Below are 15,039 nucleotides of genomic sequence, written 5' to 3'. Positions count from 1 at the left end.
AAAAAAAAAAAAATTGGCCAGGCGTGGTGGCTCATGCCTGTAATCCCAACACTTTTGGAGGCCAAGGCAGGCGGATCACGAGGTCAGGAGTTTGAGATCAGCCTGACCAAAATGGCGAAACCCCGTCTCAGTCAGGTGCGGTGGCTCACGCCTGTAATCCCAGCACTTTGGCAGGCCGAGGCAGGGAGCTTGCCTGAGGTCAGGAGTTCGAGACCACTCTGGCCAAGATGTTGAAATCCTGTCTCTACTAAAACTACAAAAAAAATTGGCCAGGCGTGCCTGAGCGCGGTGGTTCACACCTGTAATCCCAGCACTTTGGGAGTCGGAGGCGGGCGGATCATGAGGTCAGGAGTTTGAGATCAGCCTGACCAAAATGGTGAAACCCCATCTCGGCTGGGCGCAGTGGCTCACGCCTGTAATCCCAGCACTTTGGAAGGCCAAGGCGGGTGGATGACAAGATCAGGAGATCGAGACCATCCTGGCTAACATGGTGAAACACCATCTCTACTAAAAATACAAAAAAAAAAAAAAAATTAGCCAGGCATGGTGGCAGGCGCCTGTAGTCCCAGCTGCTCGGGAGGCTGAGGCAGCAGAATGGCGTGAACCCGGGAGGCGGATCTTGTAGTGAGCTGAGATCGCACCACTGCACTCCAGCCTGGGCGACAGAGTGAGACTCCATCTCAAAAAAAAAAAAAAAAAAAAAAAACCTTTCTCTACTAAAAATACAAAAATAAGCCAGGCATGGTGGTGCATGCCTGTAATCCCAGCTACTCAGGAGGCTGAGGCAGGAGAATCTCTTGAACCCAGGAGGCAGAGGTTGCAGTGAGCCAAGATCGCACCATTGCACTCCAACCTGGGCAACAGAATGAGACTCCATCTCAGAAAAAAAAATACAAAAAAGGTAGCCGGGCTTGGTGGCATGAGGCTGAGGCAGGAGAATTGCTTGAACCAAGGAGGTGGAGATTGCAGTGAGCTGAGATTGCACCACTGCACTCCAGCCTGGGCGACAGAGCAAGACTCTGTCTCAAAAACAAAAAATCTTTGAAGTTCAATGTCTCTCTTAAGTAATTTACAGATAAGTAAAATGCTATTATACCAAGATTTCCTGCATAATGAAATACAATTTAACCCCAGGTAGAGACACTAGGGGATGGTTCCAGGACAGAGACTCCACAAAGACTAATTAAAAATGATACCCTTCTGGCTGGGCACAGTGGCTCACGCTGGTGATCCCAGCACTTTGGGAGGCTGAGGCAGGCTGATCACTTGACGTCAGGGTTCGAGACCAGCCTGGCCAACATGGTGAAACCCCGTCTCTACTAAAAACAAAAAAAATCAGTTGGGCATGGTGACAGGCGCCTGTAATCTCAGCGACTTGGGAGGCTGAGACAGGAGAATGGCCTGAAGGTGGGAGGAGGAGGTTGCAGCGAGCCAAGATCGTGCCACTGCACTCCAGCCTGGGGGACAAAACGAAACTCTGTCTCAAAAATAAAATAAAATAAATGATATCTTTCTTCCAAAATGGTCAGAAATAGGTTTAACACATGCCTCTTGTTTTACAGTACGTCTGAGCATGAGATCTACCACTGCTCTGTGCATGGCTAAATCAACTTACCTTATAAAAGCAATGACAGTCTCAGATTTTGTAGGCTTTTGAACTGGAGCTGAATTCTCTCCTTGCTATTCCTCATCACGAGGCTGGGCCTCCTCCTGGGAAGTACAACGCTGGGTCAATACAGTGGGGGGCCCACAGGGAAAGAAAGTTGCTCCGACCATTAAAATTCATTTACTAGCTCTAACAAGGACAAATTTTGTTAGTGGCATGATGGGCACATACTGGACAGAATGGCCTTACAAATCAGGACTTGCCATGACCCATTCAAGGCCTATTAAATTGTGAGCTGTCCTACACCAGCACCTGTAGAAGTGCTGAAGTCTTCTGACATCATCTAAGAAGATGTCAAGGTAAAGAAAGCCTTGTAAGCCTGAAAACCATTTTCTGCAAGCCCAGAGCAAAACCTACTTCCGTTTTGAGTTCTAATCCCATAATAGTTATGATAATCTAACACAAAGAAGCTATAACACTCTTCAAGATTGGGAAAATAACAATAACCCAAAGTTGAACAGCATTTTTACAGTTCGTAACATACTTCCATAGACTTTATCCCATTTAATCCAGGCAACTATCCAGTGAGGTAGGAATTATCTTTCCAGAGAAGAAAACTGAAGCACAGGTTACACAATCTGCCCAAGATCCCATAGCTGCCTCAGGGCAGATGGAAATCAGCATTGAAGCAAGCTGACTCCAAAACCCTCCTTGCTTATATACTAGGCTACTTTTCTTATTTCCAGGATATCATGCTGCTGCCTAAATGTACTATGGTTCATTCCTTGAGACATATTATACTGTTATCTTCAAAGGCTGAAAGGGGCAAGAAAGGTCCAACAGCTAATAAAACTTGCATGTGGTTTTTGTTTTGTTTTGTTTTGTTTTGTTTTGAGACGGAGCTTCGCTCTTGTTGCCCAGGCTGGAGTGCAATGGCGCGATCTTGGCTCACTGCAACCTCTGCCTCCTGGGTTCAAGCAATTCTTTTGCCTCAGCCTCCCAAGTAGCTAGGGTTACAGGGGCACGCCACCATGACCGGCTAATTTTTGTATTTTTAGTAGAGACGATGTCTAGCCATGTTGGCCTGGCTGGTCTCAAACTTCTGACCTCAGATGAGCCACCTGCCTCGGCCTCCCAAAGTGCTGGGATTACAGGCGTGAGACACCGCTTCTGGCCTTAATAAAACTTTGTATCACAGCTACATAAATGAAAACACTTGAAGAGCAACTATCTTTTAGGGATAAAGAGCCAACACAGGTAGAAAACGCAGCAAAGGATGTCGTTTCTGCACATCGCCTTAAATCTCTAAGATTTAAGTGTAAATTACAAGATGTAGTCGAGACCCACAATGACAGTGGGGTTACCGCCTTGCAAGAAACTTCAAGGAAAATCACCAACGTCTCATTTCACTCTGGCCAGTAAGCTGCAACCAAAACCAGGTTGAAAGCCTGTAAGTGGCCTTCTGCAGTCTACCTTAGTGTATGGCAAACCCCCATGGAGTGGGGTTGTAAAGTGAAACAGCCTCTGCCTTGAAAAATCACAATTCAAGTGACCAATGTTGCTACACAACGACCAGATAGATATGCCATACCCCTGGCTTAGGGGTTCTGAGGACCCCTGGGACTCCAGTTCACTGCAAACAAAAGACCCAACATGCATTTGGTCTTCCCCTGCTAAATGGGGCAAGTTACCACCAGCAAACAAAGAATACCTCACCCCTTGGCCTCCCCGAGTGACAAAGTCGGTGCAAAAGGGGGCAAACTAGGGGGGCCAGAAGGCACGGGGCCTCCCTCTGGACGAACGGTCTGGGCAGCACCGGGAAGGAGGAGAAGTAGACAAAGGTCTCGGGGCACTCAGGAGGCTTCCTCCAGGCCGTGCCTGGGGAAACGGAGCATCCCCTGAGGCGAAGGCGTCGTTGCGCCAATGAAGCGGCCTCTCCCACGGCCTCCGCAGAGCCCCTGGCTGCGAGGCCCGCCCCGGCGGACCGGTCTGGCCCCCGCCCCCGCCCGGGCTCCATGGCAACGGCAGGCCGAGGCCTGGCTGCCCACGGATCGGCCGGGCCGGCTTCCCGGGCAGGCCTAGGATGCCCGGCCTGCTCCTCGGCCCCGCCGGCGTCTCCGCCCCACTCTCCGCCAGGCCGGCGGTAGGACCGGGCCCCCTCCTCGCGACGACCACCCCCGGCCGCGGCAGGATCCTCAAGAGGGCACGAAAGGGGAGAATAAAAAGCCCAATTCACCTGTTGTTACAGATGTGAAACAAGCCTCGGTGCACCGCGCATGAGCCGCGGCTCCCCCAACCACGGCCGGACTACAACTCCCAGCAGCGGCGGCGCGGCCCCTTCCGGGTCCCGTGGCGGAAGTCCCGCCGCTGTTCCAACTCTCCCCTCCCGGGGTCACGGCACTCGCCTGCCGCGCGCGGCACCGCTCCTCGGCGGGCTTCGAGCCTGGTGCCACCTGAGGCTCGTCGTGGCCGCTCGAGGCACCCGGCACCCGGGATGCCCCGGTACCCGGCCCAACGGGGCGCGGCGGCGGTGCAGACGGGACTTCCGGCGGAGTCGCGAAGGGGACGGGCTGGCGCCGGCTGCTCTGTGGTGGCAGAGCGAGCGGCTCGGGGTGGCGGGGTCGGGCGTCAAGCTGCCACCTTCCTCGGCGACTTAGCTGCCTGCAGTGTGAGAGCGGGGAGGGTCTTCGTGCCCTCTGCGCGCCAGCCGCGCCTCCTGGTGCGAATAAACAACCCGGGTCATGGCTGAGCCGGGAACGGTTTCCACCTCGGGCTCCGGGATTCCACCCGCCTTCCCCGCCACAGCTCGTAGCCACGCCTCCTCTCTTCCCCATCTCCCCTCTAATCGTCTGTTTTTTTAGGGAGGTGACCTTTTTTGTCTTGTCTCCCCAGGTTGCTGGGAAGATGAAATCAACCTGTTGGTTCGTTTATTTCGTAAATTGTACAACGTTAGGCAAAGGACAAGGTGGCACTTGCTGGTCGCGAGGAGAGTGCCAGTCATAGTTGCTGAAAATCTGGAGGTCCCGCCCGGCCACATCACTTCTTAGGAATGAGAAAGGGGATTGTCCCAATTATACTCTGTAGTCCTCTAGATAAGGTTCAAGTATAGGTTCAGTGGAATTCAACTTCAAAAAGAAACAACGCAGTGCCGCAGCTCTGAAACTGGGTCAGGATTTTACAGAGTATGGTTTTAAGATGTGGCCTTTGGGCCGGCGCGGTGCCTCACGCCTGTAATCCCAACATTTTGGGAGGCCAAGACGGGTGGATCACCTGAGGTCAGGAGTTGAAAACCAACCTGGCCAATGTCGTGAAACCCCGTCTCAACTAAAAATGCAAAAAAATTAGCTGGGCGTGGCGGCGGGCGCATATAATCCCAGCTACTTCGGTAGGCTGAAGCAGGAGAATCACTTGAACCCGGGAGGCGGAGGTTGCAGTGAGCCGAGATTGTTCCATTGAATCCCAGCCTGGGCGACAAGAGTGAAACTTTAAAAAAAAAAAAAAAAAAAAAAAAAAAAGGATGTGGCCTTTGAGGCTGTATGAAGAATTAGTGCCATATCCCGTCACTTTTGTGTGCAAACAATTCAACGTAACATCTCTTTTCTTTCTCTCTACATTGTCTAGAAGACCGGGATGTCTGGGTGGAACATCACTTATTCATTCAAATAATTAGTGCATCTGAACAGGGCATGGTGCTTTGTTGTGTGGGGAATGGAGAGATCCCTGCACGGACATCTGAGTGCTCTGTGTATCAGTTGCTAAGCTGGTGTGGAGGATACAAAGGCCCTGCCTCAAGGGACTTAGGGCCTAGTAGAGAAGATGACAACATTGTGTGAAGGAAATGGAAAGTGGTAAATGCTGGAAAGGAGGTATCTGGTGCTCCAAGAGTTCAGAGAAAGGAGTGGTTACTCCTGAATGGCAAAATGAAAGAAGCGTGAACAAAGATGTCGGAGTGGAACAAGGGGCAAATCCTAGGAATATTCAGTAGTTCAGTGTGACCAGAGGGTTGGGATGTGTGTGCAAGCTTTACAGGAAATAGAACTGAAAAACTGTTGGGGAGTACCATACTAAGGAATTTTTAATTTTTTTGGTAAGACATTTTAAAAAATTATTAGGAGACTAAAATACTACACTTTTTTGTTGTTGTTGAGACAGAGTCTCTACTCCATCACCCAGGCTGGAGTCAGTGGCGTGATTGCGGTTCACTGCACCCTCCACCTCCCAGGTTCAAGCAATTATCCTGCCTCAGCCTCCCAAGTAGCTGGAATTACAGGTGTGCACCAACACGCCCAGCTCACTTTTGTATTTTTACTAGAGATAGTTTCACCATGTTGGCCAGGCTGGCCTCGAACTCCTGGCCTCAAGTGGTCAGCCTCCCAAAGTGTTGGGATTACAAGCGTGAGCCACCACGCTTGTCCAATACTGTACTTTAGAAAGCTTCCTCTGGAAGTGAAAGGGTTGAATCAGCTGGGAAAATAGAAACTAACATGCTAATTAGGTCCCGAGAGAGAATGAAGGATTCAGCTATACTCAATAGTGAGAAAGGCAAGAAAGAAAAAAATGAGGGGGTGACTGTTGAGCAGCAGGCTGAGCCCAGGCCACGAGTGTGTGGAGAGATGACTTTGAGATCTGTACCATAGTGACAGAAAGGATTATGCACTATTAACATAATTAAGGGACACAGGAGTTGGAAAAGATGATAGATTCAGCTTCACTCAGATTATGTTTGCAATGTTGTTGGGAAAGTTAAGTGATAAAGTCGTGGTCCCTGCTCCAAAGAAGGTTATAGTCTGGTAGAGAGATAGTTATAGTCTGGTAGAGAGCATGCAAATATCTTTTTTTTTTTTTTTTTTTTTGAGACGGGGTCTCACTCTGTCACCCAGGCTGGAGTGCAGTGACATCATTGTGGCTTATCACAGCCTTAACCTCCCAGGCTCAATTAATCCTCCCTCCTCAATTTCCCAAGTAGCTGGGACTACAGGCACGTGCCACCACACCCAGATATTTTTTCATTTTTTCTGGAGAAAGGGTCTCACTATGATACCCCAGGCTGATTCAAACTCCTGGCCTCAAGTGATCTATCACTTCAGCCTCCCAAAATCCTGAGATTACAGGTGTGACCCACTACGCCCAGCCACAAATAAATCAAGACCTAAGGCCAGGTGTGGTGGCTCACGCCTGTAATCCCAGCACTTTGGGAGGCCCAGGCAGGCGGATCACCTGAGGTCGGGAGTTCAGGACCAGCCTGACCAACATGGAGAAACCCCGTCTCTACTAAAAATTCCCAATTAATCGGGCGTGGTGGCACATGCCTGTAATCCCAGCTATTCGGGAGGCTGAGGCAGGAGAATCGATTGAACCTAAGAGGAGGAGGTTGCGGTGAGCTGAGGGGGCAAAATACTTGAATAGATGTATCTCCCACAGGCGCAGTGGCTCAAGCTTGAAATCCCAGTCCTTCAGGAGGCTGAGATGGGCAGGTCAATTGAGCCCAGGAATTTGACATCAGCCTGGGCAACAAAGTGAGACTCCTCTCTGCAAAAATACTAAACTTAGCTGGGTTAGGTGACATGTGCCTGTAGTCCCATCTGCTCAGGAGGATAACATGGGAGGATCGGCCAAGCATGGTGGCTCATGCCTGTAATCCTAGCACTTTGGGAAGCCAAGGCAGGGGTCAGGAGTTCGAGACCAGCCTGACCAACAAACATGGTGAAACCTCGTCTCTACTAAAATACAAAAATTAGCCGGGTGTGGTGGCACATACCTGTAATCCCAGCTGTTCAGGAGGCTGAGGCAGGAGAATTGCTTGTACCTGTGAGGTGGAGTTTGCAGTGAGCTGAGATCACACCACTGCACTCTAGCCTGGGCAACAGAGCAAGACTCCGTCTCAAAAAAAGAAAAAAGAAAAAAAAAAAGTTGGGAGGATCAATTGAACCCGAGAGATTGAGGTTGCAGTGAGCCAAGGTCACACCACCACACTCCAGACTGGGTGACAGAGTGAGACCCTGTCTCAAAAAAAAAAAAAAAGGTCAGACGAAGTAGCTCACACCTGTAATCTCAGCACTTTGGGAGGCCGAGGTGGGTGGATCACCTGAGGTCAGGAGTTTGAGACCAGCCTGGCCAACAAGATGAGACCCCAACTCTACTAAAAATACAAAAATAAGGTGGTTCACTCCTGTAATGCCAGCTACTTGGGAGGCTGAGGCAGGAGAATCACTGGAACCTGGGAGGTGGAGGTTGCAGTAAGCCGACATCACAATACTGCACTCCAGCCTGGACAACAGAGTGAGACTACATCTCAAAAAAAAAAAAAAGAAAGAAAATTTTTGCCCAGAGCAGTAGGTCATGCCTGTAATCCCAGCGCTTTGGGAGGCTGAGCCCTGCAGATTGCTTGAGCCCAGGAGTTCGAGACCAGTCTGGGCAACAATGGTAAGACCCCATCTATACAGAAAATTGAAAAAATGTATCCAGGCATGGTGGTACATACCTGTAGTCTCAGCCACTCAGGAAGCTGAGGTGGGAGAATTGCCTGAGCCCAGGGGGTGGAGGCTGCAGTAAACTGTGATCCCGCCATTGCACTACAGCCTGGGTGACAGAGCAAGACAGCCACCTTTTTACTCTGTCTTTAACATGGCTATTTTTCTGTGTGTGCAAAGAGAAGGGTCTCTGGTGACTCTTCCCCTACTTACAAAGACACAGTCCTATCTAACTAGGGGCCTGCCCTTATATCCACATGTAACCTTAACTACCTCTCTAAAGGCCCTATTCCCAAATGCAGTTACAGTTGAGGGTTAGGGCTTCAGTATATGAATTCTGAAGGACACAATTCAGTCCATGACATCAATTTAATGAAATAATATGCAGCAATAAAAAAGAATTAGTTAGGACAGGTGTGGTGCGTCACGCTTGGAATCCCGCCGCTGGGAGGCTGAGGCGGGTGGATCACTTAAGGTCAAGAGTTCAAGACCAGCCTGGCCAACATGGTGAAACCCCGTCTCTACTAAAAATATAAAAATTAGCTGGGCCTGGTGGTGGGCGCCTGTAATCCCAGCTACTCGGGAGGCTGAGGCAGGAGAATTGCTTGAACCCAGGAGGCGGAGGTTGCAGTGAGCATCGATTACGCCACTGCACTCCAGCCTGGGTGACAGAGTGAGACTGTCTCAAAAAAAAAAAAAAAAAAAAAAAAAAAAGAACAAGTTAGATCAAATGTGCAGACATGGAAAAATATGAAGGAAATGTTGGTTTTATTTGTTTTGTTGTTTGGATTTTTTGAAACAGTGTCTTGCTCCATCACCCAGACTAGAATGCAGTGATGGCAATCATAGCTCACTGCAGCCTCAAGCTCCTGGGCTAAAGTGGTCCTCCAACTTCAGTCATCAGAATAGCTAGGACTACAGGCAGGTGCCACCAAGCCTGGTTTGGTTTTTTTTTTCTTTTTTTTTTTCCTTTTTTTTTTGAGATGGAGTCTCCCTCTGTCGCCCAGGCTGGAATACAGTGGTGAGATCTCAGCTCACTGCAACTTCTGCCTCCCAGGTTCAAGTGATTCTCCTGCTTCAGCCTCCTGAGTAGCTGGGATTACAGGCGCCCGCCACCATGCCCGGCTAATTTTTGTATTTTTAATAGAGACAGGGTTTCACCATGTTGGCCAGGCTAGTCTCAAACTCCTGACCCCAGCTGATCTGCCTGCCATGGTCTCCCAAAGTGCTGGGATTACAGGCATGAGTCACCGCCCCCAGCTTTTTTTTTTTTTTTTTTTTCTTTTGAAAGAGGGTCTCTGTCTGTCACCCATGCTGGAATGCAGTGGTGCGATCTCAGCTCACTGCAGCCTCGACCTCCTGGCCTAAGGAATCCTCTCACCTCAGCCTCCGGAGTAGCAGAGACTATGGGCACGCACCAGGTCTGGCTAATTTTTGTATTTTTTGTAGAGATGGGTTTTACCATGCTGTCCTGGCTGCTACTTTTGCTGTGATTATGGTTTTGTTTTGTTTTGTCTCTGACCCAGGAGTCTTGTGTCTTCTACCAGCATAGAGGAAATAGTGGCAGGCTCACTAACAGCTTGTAAGTAGGGTAAAATTCCAGACCTGCATCTTCACAGTTCCTCACAGTATAATGAACACCCATATTAGCCATCACCCAGCTTCAGGGATTATCAACCGAAGGCTAACCTTGCTTCATCTATAGGTCCTCATGCCCTAATTCGCACCAGATTTTAAAAATCAAATCATACCACTTCATCTGTAAATATAACAGGGTGCATCTCTACAAGATTCCTATTTATTCATCATAACCATAAAACCAATGTCGCTGGCCGGGCGCGGTGGCTCAAGCCTGTAATCCCAGCACTTTGGGAGGCCGAGGCGGGCGGATCACAAGGTCAGGAGATCGAGACCACAGTGAAACCCCGTCTCTACTAAAAATACAAAAAATTAGCCGGGCGCGGTGGCGGGCGCCTGTAGTCCCAGCTACTCAGGAGGCTGAGGCAGGAGAATGGCGTGAACCCGGGAGGCGGAGCTTGCAGTGAGCCGAGATCGCGCCACTGCACTCCAGCCTGGGCAACAGCGTGAGACTCCGTCTCAAAAAAAAAAAAAAAAAAAAACCAATGTCATACCTTCAAAAGCTAGTAAATCCTTAATATCATTGCAAAATTCCTAACAATAGATAAATTCTTTTTTTTTTTTTTTGAGTCAGAGTCTCACTCTGTCGCCCAGGCTAGAGTGCAGTGGCGTGATCTCAGCTCACTGCAACCTCTACCTCCTGAGTTCAAGCAATTCTCCTGCCTCAGCCTCCCAAGTAGCTGGGACTACAGGTGCACGTCACCACACACAGCTAGTTTTTGTTTTTTGTTTTTTGTTTTTTTTTTGAGATGGAGTCTCGCTCTGTCACCCAGGCTGGAGTGCAGTGGCCGGATCTAGGCTCACTGCAAGTTCCGCCTCCTGGATTTACGCCATTCTCCTGCCTCAGCCTCCTGAGTAGCTGGGACTACAGGCGCCCGCCACCTCACCCGGCTAGTTTTTTTGTTTTTTTTTTTTTTAGTAGAGACGGGGTTTCACCGTGTTAGCCAGGATGGTCTCGACCTCCTGACCTCGTGATCCGCCCGTCTCGGCCTCCCAAAGTGCTGGGATTACAGGCGTGAGCCACCTCTCCTGGCCAATAAATTCTTTCGGGTAAATTTGTATCTTATCCCCATCCTTTGTGCCAATATTTTAAGTTGTTACTGCAACATTAAAATAGGAATATATATCATTTATTTATGGACTTCTTTCAAACCCTGGGGTTACTTTTTTGGCTTTCAACTGCAAAGATAAGGGAATTTGGGTAATGGAGCATCACATTTTGGGGTATGCATTAAACACTTTGTTATAAAATTAGTAATTTATTATTATCATTATTTTGAGATGGTATCTCACTCTGTTGCCCAGGCTGGAGTGTGGAGTACAGTGGGGAGATCTTAGCTCACTGCAACCTCGGCCTCCCAGGTTCAAGTGATTCTCCCACCTCAGCCTCCAGATTAGCTGGAATTACCAACACTGATAAAAGAATAGAGGCCAGGTGGGGTGGTTCACACCTGTAATCCCAACACTTTGGGAGGGATTACAAGCATGAACCACTGCGCCCGGCCATAAGATAAGTAATTTCTGATAGACGCTCTAGTTAATGTCATGGCCAATTTGTACAAGTCAGTTATTTTCTTTCATTTTGTTTTGTTAATTTTTTGAGATGGAGTCTTACTCTATCACCAGGCTGGAGTGCAGTGGCACAATCTCAGCTCACTGCAACCTCCACCTCCTGGGTTTAAGCGATTCTCCTGCCTCAGCCTTCTGAGTAGCTTGGGTTACCGATGCCTGCCAGAACACCTTACTAATTTTTGTATTTTTAGTTGAGACGGGGTTTCACCATATTGGCCAGGCTGATCTCGAACTCCTGACCTCAAGTGACCCACCAGCCTCAGCCTCCCAAAGTCCTGGGATTATAGGCATGAGTCACTGTGCCTGGCTACAAGTCAGTTATTTTCTTTTTTTTTTGAGACGGATTCTCGTCTGTCGCCCAGGCTGGAGTGCAGTGGCGTGATCTTGGCTCACTGCAACCTCTGCCTCCCGGGTTCACGCCATTCTCCTGCCTCAGCGTCCTGAGTAGCTGGAATTACAGGTGCCCGCCACCATGCCTGGCTAATTTTCTTTTTTTTTATTTTTTATTTTTTATTTTTAGTTGAGACAGGGTTTCACCATGTTAGCCAGGATGGTCTCCATCTCCTGACCTCATGATCTGCCTGTCTCGGCCTCCCAAAGTGCTGGGATTACAGGTGTGAACCACCGCGCCTGGCCCAAGTCAGTTATTTTCAATCTTGGAAAATATATATTAGTAAAACTGAAAAGAGATGTATTGCACCCAGAAATTTTGTCTTTTTTTTTTGAGAGAGTGTCGCCCTGTCACCCAGGCTGGAGTGCAGTGCCACGATCTTAGCTCACTGCAACCTCCGCCTCCTGGTTCAAGCGATTCTCCTGCCTCAGCCTCCCAAGTAGCTGGGATTACAGGCATGTACCACTGTGCCTGGCTAATTTTGTATTTTTAGTAGAGATGGGGTTTCTCCATGTTGGTCAGGCTCGTCTCCAACTCCCAACCTCAGGTGGTTCACCTGCCTCGGCCTCCCAAAGTGCTGGGATTATAGGCAAGAGTCACCGAGCCCTGCCTTTTGTTTTTTTTTTTTTAAACACTGAGTCTCACTTTGTTGCCCAAGCTGGAATGCAGTGTTGTGATCTTGTATTTTTAGTAGAGACAAGGTTTCACCGTGGTAGACAGGCTGGTCTTAGACTCCTGACCTCAGGTGATCCACCCGCCCCAGCCTCCCAAAGTGCTGGAATTACAGGCTAAGCCACGGTGTCCACGCTTAGGAGTATTTTTTTTAATTAAATTAAATTTTATTTATTTCTGTATTTATTTATTGAGACAGAGTCTCACTCTGTATCCCAGGTTGGGATGCAGTGGTGCGATCTTGGTTCACTGCAACCTCTGCCTCCTGGGTCCCGGTTCAAGCACTTCTCTTGCCTCAGCCTCCCAAGTTGCTGAGATTATGGGCTCATGCCACTGCACCGGCTAATTTTTTGTATTTTTATTAGAGATGGGGTAACCATGTTGGCCAGGCTGGTCTTGAACTCCTGACCTTGTGATCCGCCCACCTCGGCCTTCTAAAGTGCTGAGATTACAAGCGTGAGCCACCAAGCCCGGATCAGAATTTTTGTTTGTGTTTTTTTTTGTTTTTGAGATGGAGTCTCACTCTATCGCCCAGGCTGGAGTGCGGTGGCATGATCTCAGCTCACTGCACCCTCTGTGTCCCGAGTTCAAGCAATTCTTCTGCCTCAGCCTCCTGAGTAGCTGGGACTACAGGTGCATGCCACCATGCCTGGCTAATTTTTGTATTTTTAATAGAGACGGGGTTTCACCATGTTTGTTTATTGAGACACAGTTTCACTCTTGTTGTCCAGGCTAGAGTGCAATGGCACTATCTTGGCTCACCGCAACCTCCACCTCCAGTGTTCAAGCGATTCTCCTGCCTCAGCCTCCCGAGTAGCTGGAATTACAGGCCTGTGCCACCACACCCAGTTAATTTTATATTTTTAGTAAAGACGGGGTTTCTCTATGTTGGTCATAGAGACTCCCTCTAACTCCCGACCTCACGTGATCTGCCTGCCTTGGCGTCCCAAAGTGCTGGTATTACAGATGTGAGCCACTGCGCCTGGCAGATTTTTTTTTTCTTTTTCTTTTTTATTAGAAACAGGATCTCGGCCAGGCGCGGTGGCTCATGCCTGTAATCCCAGCACTTTGGGAGGCTGAGGCGGGTGGATCACCTGAGATCAGGAGTTCGAGACCAGCCTGATCAACATGGAAAAACCTTGTCTCTACTGAAAATGCAAAATTAGCCGGGCGTGGTGGTGCATCCCTGTTATCCCAGCTACTCGGGAGGCTGAGAGAGGAGAATCGCTTGAACCCAGGAGGTGGAGGTTGCGGTGAGCCGAGATCGTGCCATTGCACTCCAGCCTGGGCAACAGAGCAAGACTTCTTCTCAAAAAAAAAAAAAAAGAAAAAGAAAAAGAAAAAAGAAACAGGATCTCACTCCACTGTTCTCTGCCTGTAATCTCAGCACTTTGGGAGACCGAGGCGGGTGGATCACCTGAGGTTGGGAGTTTGTGACCAGCCTGGCCAACGTGGTGAAACCCTGTCTCTTCTTAAAATAAACGAAATTCCCCGGCCAGGCTTGGTGGCTCATGCCTGTAATCCCAGCACTTTGGGAGGCCGAGGCGGGTGGATCACCTGAGGTTGGGAGTTCGAGACCAGACTGACCAACGTGGAGAAACCCCGACTCTACTAAAAATACAAAACTAGCTGGGCGTGGTGGCAGGCACCTGTAGTCCCAGCTACTCGGGAGGCTGAGGTAGGAGAATCGCTTGAAAGCAGGAGGCAGAGGTTGCAGTGAGCCAAGATCGCACCATTGCACTCCAGCCTGGGCAACAAAAGCAAAACTCTGTCTCAGAAGAATAAAGAAATAAATAAACAAAATTAGCTGGGCGTAGTGGTACGTGCCTGTAGTCCCAGTTACTTGGGAGATTGAGGCACAAGAATCATTTGAACCCGGGAAGTGGAGGTTTTGCAGTGAGCCAAGATTGCACCACTGCACTGCAGTTTGGGCAACAGAGCCAGACTCTGTCTCAAAAAAAAAAGAAACAGGATCTCACTCTGTAATCCAGGCTTGGGTGCAATGGTGCAATCATAGCTCACTATAGCCTTGAACTCCTGGGCTTAAGGGATTATCCTGCCTCAGCCTCCTGAGTAGAGAGGACTACAGACATACATGCTAGCTTTTTTTTCGTAGAGATGGAGGTCTCATGTTAACCAGATAAACCACCACACCCAGCCATTTTTTTTTCTTTGAGACAGGGTCTCTTGCTCTGTCAGGCGGCAGTGCAGTTGTATGATTGTGGCTCACTGCAGCCTCAACCTCCCAGGCTCAAGCAATCTTCTCACCTCAGCCTCCTGAGTAACTGGGACCACAAGCGCATGCCACCACACCCAGCTAATTTATTGATTGATTTTTTATAGAGATGAGGTTTTGCCTTGTTGCCCAGGCTGGCCCTGAATTCCTGGGCTCAAGTGATCCTCCTCCCTTGGCCTCCAAAAGTGCTGGGATTACAGGTGCGAGGCACCAAGCTTAACTTCCCAGAATGTTTTTTAGCCCTTACTGTTTTTGTTTGTTTGTTTGTTTGAGACGGAGTCTCACTCTGTCGCCCAGGCTGGAGTGCAGTGGCGTGATCTCGGCTCACTGCAAGCTCCACCTCCCAGGTTCATGTCGTTCTCCCGTCTCAGCCTCCCTAGCTGGGACTACAGGTGCCTGCCACCACGCCTGGCTAATTTTGTGTTTGTATTTTTAATAGAGACAGGGTTTCACC

The 15,039-nt window shown here is 49.2% G+C and overlaps 1 protein-coding gene across 13 annotated transcripts in view; it reads right to left on the bottom strand.

Annotated features, from left to right (window-relative positions):
• DHX30 (DExH-box helicase 30) overlaps positions 1-3,917 on the bottom strand; it is a 53,612-nt gene extending 49,695 nt beyond the window's left edge. For 10 of the 13 annotated variants that reach the window (XM_074032023.1, XM_005546969.4, XM_074032022.1 and 7 more), the window contains exons 1-2: positions 3,843-3,917; positions 1,616-1,710 (exon numbers count right to left, since the gene is read on the bottom strand). The gene's annotated coding sequence lies outside the window, so the exon portion shown is untranslated. The remainder of the gene's footprint in view (positions 1-1,615; positions 1,711-3,842) is intronic. The other 3 variants (XM_045386350.2, XM_045386352.2, XM_045386356.2) reach the window with 1 other exon arrangement.
• Positions 3,918-15,039: the final 11,122 nt, after the last annotated feature.

The sequence above is a fragment of the Macaca fascicularis genome, chromosome 2 (assembly GCF_037993035.2).
Source record: "Macaca fascicularis isolate 582-1 chromosome 2, T2T-MFA8v1.1".
Lineage (NCBI taxonomy): Eukaryota > Metazoa > Chordata > Mammalia > Primates > Cercopithecidae > Macaca > Macaca fascicularis.
This window is presented reverse-complemented; position numbering and strand designations above follow the sequence as displayed.